We start from the raw sequence: 9538 nt of genomic DNA, 5'->3' as shown, positions 1-9538 counted from the left end.
GCCATCCCTCAGATCCTGAATTCCCTCAGCCCTTGAACCTGAGTCGGGTTAGTGGGAATCCCAGCTGGGTGCCAGGGAGAAGGCTGCTCTCAGGACCCAGCAGAAAGGGATGTGACGGAGCAATGTGAGTAAATGTGGGACATCTGCTCCCGGGATTTTGCTGCACCCACTCATCAGAGGTAAAATGAGCCTGTAACATTTTTAACAATTCAAGGCTCTGGTGGACAGGAAGCTGATCTCTCAGGTCCAGTATGTGTCAGTCCAAAGGCAGTTGAAGATAGGTAAGATTTTATAAAACAACGCAACAAGACAACGAGAATATACTGTGGACAAACTGTGTGCCTAGGATCCTAGGGATTAGAAAAGATGTGGAAAACCTCCAACAACTTAATTCCAACATACATTAAGTACTTCCTTTTCACCAGTACAGAGGATGCATGACATATAGTTTCATACAGTCAAGGCACAGTCACTGATGCACAGTTTCAAATGTTCTATGTACACGCATGCACACACACACACGTTAGAAGAGATGATCTACAATGAGTATAGCATGTTTACATGCTTTTCATGAAGCCCTTACAAAGGAAACCAAGAACAATTCCTCAAAACTCCATGCACAGCTTCCTCGTTGTGGATCCTGAGACTCCAGATGCTGGGACTAACTAGCCAAACACTCACCAAGTCAGAGCTGGTGTGCAGAGAAAACCATTTCTCTCTCGTTAAATGACCTCGCCTCATCATAAAGCCTTAAAAAGAAAGCTTCCAGATCATTTGTCTCCATCACAAAACCTATAAAAATGTGATGGAAAAAAAGTTAAATTATTTTGGCTCATAAGTTTCAGATGGAGTTGTATATTTCCCTAAAGGGTCAAAAATAGAACATTTATTAAACGACGGGTTATTCAAAAACCGGCACAGGCCCCAGTTGTCTTTCAAAAGCTCTGATTTACTGCATATTTCTCCCTTGAGAAAGGCCTTTTTTAAATGTTCATTTCCATTTTAAGAGACTGTGGGCTTTGATCTGTTGGGAGCATTCTTTTTCTTTCCCTGACTGGGGCCTGTCGGCTACTCAGGCCTGTGTTTTTCCATGGCCTTCCCCAGCATTCACACAGCATCTCCTGCATCTGCGTTCACCCTGGTTAATCTGGAGGTCAGAACTGGTGAGTCCCTGTAGCAGGTGACACCAAGAACCAATGAGCCATATTTGCTCTTCACATCTCAATAAAGATGCTGCTTCCAGGAGGTAAGAGGAAGGTGAGATGGGCTTGGGCGTCCCTACATCCTGCAAAAGCTGTCAAGTCCTCCTTTAAAGTTAATTTGAAATTTCATAGTAAATTTAATCTTGTTACTCCAGGAAAGTCAAGGCACAGTCACAGTGATATTAAAATGTATTTTGCTTTTGAAAGAATCATGTCCTTCTTTTTTTATTTTTTGAGACAGAATCTTGCTCTGCTGCCCACGTTGGAGTACAGTGGGACGATCATAGCTCCCAGCAGCCTCAAACTTGCCATCCTTTTGCCTCAGCCTCCTGAGTCACTGGGACTACAGCTGCACACCACCACTACACCTCACTACTTCATGTCTTTTTTTTTTTTTTTAACTTTGTGTGGGTAATATCAATATGTGCTTGGAGTCTGCTGGCCATGAGTTTTTCTATTCCAGACAAGTTGGAAGATCAAGGGTGACATGGATCATTTTTAACATCAAACCTGTTGCCCTGCTTTGTTTTCAAATCACACCACTCTTCACCCTCTGGCCCCGCTAGGCCTTGGTGCAAGTTAGTAAAAACCTCCCCCTTGAGGGGCAGATACAGGGCCCTGCCACTGTGTCCATCTTGGTGAGACACCAAAGGCTGGGTTTTAGTTCCCACTTGCCTTATAAACACAGTTGTGCCTGTACTCCCACTTTGATCTCCCCTGCCCACAAGTGCCCAAAATACACACACACATACAGACACACACACACACACACAACCCTTGAAATTACTGGAGTAGCACTAGATGATTCTTCCACTCCTAAACAATTTATTATTTACCCACCTCTTCCCTTCCTCCTCTCTTTCCTCTTCTTGTCCTCTTCCTCTTCCTTTCTCTCTCCCATTCTCTCTCTCTTCTGCAATAATACAGTGAGTGTTTACGTAAGTTTCAAATCCAGCAACCTGTAGATTTGCCTCCAATGGCACACGGCTGGACCGCACTCAGAGGTGGCTGCCACCCAATCGTCACTCAGCGTTTTATCGCTGGGCTATTCTGTTCGAGTGTATTCCGTATGCTAAGCAATTGTTCACAGAAATAAGATAATGGAAAGAGCAGAGGCAGAATGAGCAATGGAGAGAGTCGGGCCTGCCATGGCACTTACTGCTGTTCGTCACAGGTAAATGACACATACAGGCTTAAAAAGTCAGCTCTCTCTTTTTTTGTAGCCCATTTTTGTTTGTTTGTTTGTCAGATTACATGTTCAATCAATTGCGACAAGCCACTGTACCACGCGAGGCATCGTGCAATCCAGTATAAACCCAACGCTCCACAGGCAGAAAGGAAACCCATCCACACTGCCCTCTAAGGGCTGTTACCCACTGCGGAGAGAAGAGGAGATCACCAGGGATTTTTTTCCCAGCTGACTTTCTATGGCAGGGAGGGAAAGAAATTGTGTTCTCCAGGAGAAAGTGGTTAATTTTATTTTATTTTATTTTATTTTTGTAGCTGCAGGCAATCTGTGGATAAGTGGGTATTACCATCGTGGTACATCTCTAATTAATAAGATCAATTGCCACAGTATTTTCTTTTACAGACTCATTTAGATATGTCAGGGCTGCAATTATTTTGCGAATGATCTGTCTTTACGCTTATTCATCTTTCCTCTTCCTCAAGGAGCAAATAAAACTGTCAGCTTAAATGCCCTTTGAAGTCTGTTTTAGATCCTTGATTGAAAATTAAAAACAAAGCTCTCTAGCCTAGTGCCATTTCCAGGGTCAAAGTTCCTGTCCTCACATTGCTTTGTGTGTGTGTGTGTGTGTGTGTGTGTGTACACAGGCATGTGTGTGTATTGATTTCTGTTTTTAAAAAGGTAACATGTTGGCTTTTGAATCCCAATGTTGCACCCTCTTCCTTTCATCTCCTTAGATCTGCAAGAACTCTGAACTCATAGATTATGTCAAAACTGAGAAGCACTGGACAGTCATTCTGCTTATCTGCAGTTTCTCATTTCTGAGAAGAATCTCTCTCCATATGGACTTTATCACTTTTGTTATAATCTCGAGGATGGTTAAGGTAGCTTTGATCACCACTTTCATATCTCCTGCGATAATCAGCACCAATGGAATGTGCAGAAATCCATCCCTATTCCTAAGGACTCCTAATGCCATCTCACCAGGTGGGATGGTTTTCCTGCCCGAGTCTGCATGCCCAGCTCCAACAGCTTCGCCCAAGTTTGGAGACAGGCTTCACCCAACACCCAGAACCTGCGCAGTTGTTTGGCCCCTCATTGAAAAGCCTCTCAGGGATACAGACAAAATTAACTTGGACATCCCTGCAGTGCCAGAGGGATACTTCCGGACTCTCTGTTTGGGGAGTGTACGCTCAAACCGTTTCAAGAAGAGATTTAAACCTCTTCTTGGAGAAGACTGAGGCTGGCACAAGGCTAACAAATCAAATAAACTGCACCGAGGCAAAGCTGCCGTCTCTCCCAGGCTGTACCCTGCCTGCTTCTCCCATCCCTGCCTTCTGGTCGATTTGTCTTTAAGGTTTTAGCATTATCCCTCTGTTGACAAATGAATGCTTTTCTGGAAAATGAGGTATTTCCAAAAGCGGGCAGACACTGGCTGGAGCACCGTAAGAGCTCTGCCTCCCTCGATTCGTTATGTGAACGGGAAAAGCCCGGAGGTTTTGCGCGAGCATTACATTCAAGGTGATGATAAATGGAGTCTGGCCGGGGTGGTAATAAGGGAATTTCTAGCCAGGTCCTGTCTAGACCACGGTTTGTTAGGGAGGGAAAGCCACAAAAGGGGGCTATAGTACCCCGTTCCTCAGAGAAATTGTCCTCAGGGAGAGCCAAGCACATTTCCAGTCCCAACCTTTGTCCGGCCCCTCACTGGGGCTGCTGTAAATAACATTAGCCTGTCTTTCAGCAAGCTCTGGGAAGCTTATAAACCGAACACGGTTTTTGTTGTCTGTAGTTGTGCATTAAGCTCAGTACTGTCAAGTCTAATTATTCTCATTAAGGCCTGAAAGTTTTAGGGATTAATTAAGCAGAGAGCCAAAGCTTATGCAGAACAGCAATATTTTCCCCCTGAAGGATTAGCCCGTCATTCTGATGGGGTTTTCCTTGAGCGTTGCCCATTACTTTATAAGATAGCAAAGTGTGGAGCTCATATAATATGGATTAGAAATCGCCTACATTTCACATGTGCTATTCAGCCATGAAAATAAGTCCTGGCCCTTGTGCCTGTAACCCGGAAGGCTCACTAATGAGAACCAGGCAGTGGGGCTAATGAGAAATTCAATACGTGCTGTCTCTCCTTCCCATTTCCTTTCAATTTACTTCCTACAGGAGCCAATATGTGTAGGAAAAGTCTGAGTGGATGCTGGTATTCTCCTCTTTACCTGGTAGGGATCTTAGAAATTATCTGATTCTAGTCCTTCTTGCTATAGAGGTGAAAACTGGGATTCAGCAACCTGCTTAAAGGGACCCAGTTAATGGCAAAGCTACTTGAAGAGAAGGTGACAGGAAACTTCAGGAGGTATAGACAATCATTAGGAACATTAGGATGGTAAGGGTACTTAGTCTTAGGTTTTGGTGTGACGGAAAACGCCGCAGAAATGAGAAGGTCCCACAATGAAGGGAGGATGCTGGTGAGGACCTGATTTGCAGGCGAGGCCCAGGAACTCTGGTGCCCTGCTTGGCAATGGATTTCAAGGCTTCCTGGAGAAATGGGGGTAGGGGGAGGGATCGTTAGGCCCTGGCACCCCAGATGTAAACAGGAAAGTCAGACGTGGGTAATCACCCTGTTCTTCACCCAGCAGCTCCAGTTTTCAGCAAGGCAGAGGGAACACTTCTGCCTTCAGTCTCCCCAACTTCACATGAAGGCGCCATTGCATTTGATGGCTCGGAACGCAGCCTTCCTGCCTCCCACACTCCCAAATCCATGCCTTGTTTATCTTTTTAGAATGAATCTCTGATGCCTGCCCACCATGCGGCTGGAGTGGCGCCAGCATCCCCAGGGCACGGTCTGTGATGACTGATGGGGTCCACCACCTCTACCCCAGACCCTCCCATACCCAAAGGCTCCCTCTGCCCAGTGAAGTCCCCTTCGCCCCAGCATTCCTGCACCGGGCACATCCCAAGGGTGGCCCCGTGTCCTGCAGGTGGCAGGAGAGAGCACCCTCCTCAGATACCAGTCTGATATGTCGCCAGGAGGGAGCGGGCGGTCCTCAGTGCACGCTTTTTTCTTGTCTCTGGGGAGCTTGTTTTGGCTCCTCAAGAAGACCTTGGAAAAAGCACCAGTTGTAGAGGCTGCATTCGCCAGGCAGAACTATGTCCCAAGACAACTGGTTAGTGAGGCCAGGCGTGACAATCACAATCGGAGCAGCAACTGTGCAAAGGCATAGGCAAAGGGGGCCGAAGGCACAGCAGCCACCACCATTATAGTCAGACTGGGCACCGTTTCCTAAATGTCACACGTCCTTCCAGCCCCTTGATCTTTGCTTATGAAAAGTGTCATTCCCTCTACAATCCTCTAGAACTCTTGGTAGGTTTTTGTTTGTTTTCCAAACACTGTACTTGCTTCTTTGTCTGTCTCTCTATGAACCATGAGTCCCAGAGGCCCTCGTGGTCCTCAATTATCCTTGCTTCTCTGTGGCCTGTGCCATCGAGCTGAATGTTTGTAGCCCCCAGAATCCATATGTGGAAGCCCTAATCCCCACTCTGCTGGTATTAGGAAGTGGGGCCTCTGGGAGGTGATTGGGGTTAGATGAGGGCATGAGGGTGGGGCCTTCATAATGAGATTAGTGCCCTTATCAAGAGGATGAAACACTAGATCCCTTGCTCCCTCTCTGCCTGCAATCACCAGTGAAAGGCCAAGTGAAAACATAACAGAAGCCATCCCTTCCCAAAACCCAGCCATGCTGGCACCCTGATCTCTAGCTTCTCAGCCTCCAGAACTGTGAGAAATAAATGTTTGTTGTCTACTCCACCCAGGTTGTGGTCATTCGTTATAGCAGCACAAACAGACTAAGACAGCAGGGAACAGTGATGGTTACATTATAGGTGCTTAGCAAACTTGCTTGCTGGTTGGCTGAGGTCTCTTCCCTGCCATTAAACAGTGAACCAACAATTAGTTAGCAAAAGCAATTTCAGCTTCTACTGAGGGAAGGATAATACACCAAGCAGTGTGAAGAAATTTCTTTGCAGAATCAAACTAAAGGTCCAGGTTACTAAACACAGCATTAGTTTTTCTCAAATCAGTATGTGTTGTTATACAGGCAAGCCTAATTAATCATATTTCCAGGGTATACACTGAATAATCTGAGAGAAGAAATCAATTACCTAAATTCGTGGTTCTCATAATTCGAAGTAGTCATATTTCAAAGTGTAGGTTTTAAATCGGAACTGTTGATCGTGACAGATGGGGACATGGGAGGGAGGTGTGCTTTTTAAATTTTAAAGAAACTTAATTTTATAGCAACCTGCATCTGTTAATAGGTTACATCTTTATCTTTTCAATGTTGCAGACATATAAGGCAAAAGAAATATTTTACAAATAATTCAACTAATTGACAGGCCTTTTGTTATTTCTTTTTGTTGTTGTTTTTTTTTTTTGGTTTTTTGTTTTGTTTTGTTTTTTGAGATGGAGTCTCACTCTGTCACCCAGGCTGGAGTGCAGTGGTGGGATCTTGGCTCACTGCAACCTCTGTCTCCTGGGTTCAAGCAATTCTTATGCCTCAGCCTCCCGAGTAGCTGGGACTACAGGTATGCGCCACCACGCCCAGCTAATTTGTTTTGTATTTTTAGTAGAGGCAGGGTTTCACCATTTTGGCCGGGCTGGTCTCAAACTCCTGACCTCAAGTGATCCACCTGTCTTGGCCTCCCAAAGTGCTGATTACAGGCATGAGCTACTGCACCCCGCCTCTTTTCTTATTTCTAAATCTACTAGCAGAGGCTGTTGACTTAGTACTTCTGCCCAAGCTCCATCAAAGGCAGAACCAAGCAGGAGGTGCGGAAGGTGCCTAGAATAAAAGGATGTAACAAATACAAGATGAGGAACAAGGAATATCATTTTTCTTATTACTTGTTAATTATAATAACTCAGAAGTTGAAGCTTAAATATGTCTCCTTGCCTTTTTTTCTTCTTCTTTAATTAGTTCTGTTCAGCGAGCACCCTGGTTGGCGTGTGTAAGATGTGCTCTGGAATCCTCAGCCAATGACACTATAGGACTGCCAGATTTAGCAACACTGATGTGGTAAAGCCGCTTGAAACTTCTAACAAGTGTGTAGAGAATTGTATGCACTTTAACAACAGATACATTTTCTTTTCTCTCCTAAGCTGCATTTGTGCCCATCCATTCTTGACCACATGCCTGTATGGCTGCTGTTGCTAGGGAGCCAGGATGTGACAAAGGGCTCTGTAGCTCAAAGATCAGAGGGACCAGGACGCTGTGAGCAGCTGCCAGTGGGAACCTGGGCAGCTAAATGCAAGGGGCACTTTCCCCTCGCTGGCAAAGCAGCATCTGGGGGCTGCACTGGTTCCTGCCCCCACCTTCCTCTCCCTCTCCTCCTCCCCCTCTTTTGCCCCCTACCTCTCCCTCCATCTCCTCCTTCCCCTCTTAGAACTCACCTGCCCACCAGGGGCTGGGTAGTGAGTGAAACAGGAGAGAGTGCCCATCAAAGTGGCTTGGCGAGTGGCTACTGCTCAGTATTGCCATATGTAAGGGGCACTTTTGATTTTTCTATATTTTCAAGCTATGCCGGTTTTCTGGGTGTTGTGTGAAGTCACCATATTATTATTATTTTTTTTGAGATGTAGTCACCGTATTCTTAAGCATTGATGACTAACCTGAGTCTTTGTAAAACACTGTGCAAGCTAAAGAAAATGTCGCTGTGGGCTTCCCGACTGCAACCTCTGGGTTAAGGGAAGCCCAGCAGGTGTTTCTCTTTCCTGTCCTACCACCCTGAAGCCTGCCACGGATTCATTCAACAAGCATTTTTGGACACTGACTACGTGCCAGGCACTGTTCTGTGCTGGACATAAGGCAGTGAAAACTCAGATAAAATGCCTGTTCTCAACAGGCCACATTCACTGAGAGATGGACAGTAAACAAAATGAGTAGGAAGAAAATGTAGAGTATATTAGATAGTACACAGGGCTATGGAGGAAAACAAAGCGAGATGACAATAGGAAAGGTGGTTTAGTGTCCACTTTTGAGTAGGAAAGTTGGAGAAAACTTCAGTGAGAAGGCAGCCAGTCAACAAGAACCTGAGGGAATAAGCCACCTAGAGAACAAGAGAAGAACATTCGAGAGAGAGAGAGAGAGAGAGACAGCAAGTGCAAAGGTCCTGAGGCATGTAGCAAAGGGACTGGTCAGCAGGAGAGGTGGGAGTGAGTAAGTGAGTGAGTGAGAGCGGGGAAGAGTAGGAGGGAGGCCAGAGAGATGGGGTGGGACAGCCCACTGAGCAGCCTCTGCAATCCATGAAACCATGGGGGAATTCTGAGCAGAGCAGAAAGTTGACCTTGCATGTTCTCACAGGTCACCCAGGCTGCTATGTTGACAACAGACTGCAGGGAGGCAAAGTGGTGGAGGGAGGCTATGACAGTGATCACAGCAATGGAGATGATGGCAGCTCAGAGCGGGAGGACAGCTCACAGGTGCAAAGAAATGGTCAGATCCATTGCTAGGCAGGCCTCAGGAAATACCAGGTATGGAATTTCCCATCTCGTGGATTTTTTCAGTCACCTACCAAAAGTAAAATGTAGCATCATGTTTAAAGAATTTTCCACTTAAAAAACCAAAACTGTTCACTTAGCTGCCTTAAAACTCTTTGCTGCCTTGATAGTCTGGCTTCCTGTGCACGGAGAGATCTGTTGACTCTAGCAAGATGAGTTAAGTGAGATCACAAGACACAGAAAGAGGAATAGACAGATCTGAAAATAAGCACTGGCTCATGCACCCAGAACCTAAGGCAGACCAAAATAAACCACATCCTCCCACCACTTTATTTTTTTATATTTAAGGGTTTTTTTGTTGTTTAGCAAATTATAATTTTAGAGGTGGCAACCAGTTTGAAAAAAAGATGAGCAGGAGGAGAAGGGAAAGAAGAGGAGGAGAAAGAGGAGGAGGAGGACAAGGAGGAGGAAGAGCAAGAAAAAGAGGAAGAGGAGGACGAGGAGTAAGAGGAGGAAGAGAAGGAGGAGGAAGAGGAGGAAGACCCTTAGCCAGGAGCCCAGGACTCAGGAGCAGTGCTGGCCCTTCCCTCTATCACCAGTGGCTGCATGCAAGGAGAATGAGAATTGCAGACTTGAGCTGTTCAGAACCTCAAAATG

General features: G+C 45.7%; 1 long non-coding RNA gene across 1 annotated transcript; it reads left to right on the top strand.

The window, feature by feature from the left end:
* Nucleotides 1–847: 847 nt before the first annotated feature.
* On the top strand, nucleotides 848–6193 carry LOC101178390. The gene is made up of 3 exons (XR_004031229.1): nucleotides 848–1246; nucleotides 2130–2376; nucleotides 3126–6193. It is a non-coding gene; the product is annotated as an uncharacterized LOC101178390 (long non-coding RNA).
* The last annotated feature ends 3345 nt before the right edge of the window (nucleotides 6194–9538 follow it).

This window comes from Nomascus leucogenys, chromosome 8 (genome assembly GCF_006542625.1).
Source record: "Nomascus leucogenys isolate Asia chromosome 8, Asia_NLE_v1, whole genome shotgun sequence".
Classification (NCBI taxonomy): Eukaryota; Metazoa; Chordata; class Mammalia; order Primates; family Hylobatidae; genus Nomascus; species Nomascus leucogenys.
This window is presented reverse-complemented; position numbering and strand designations above follow the sequence as displayed.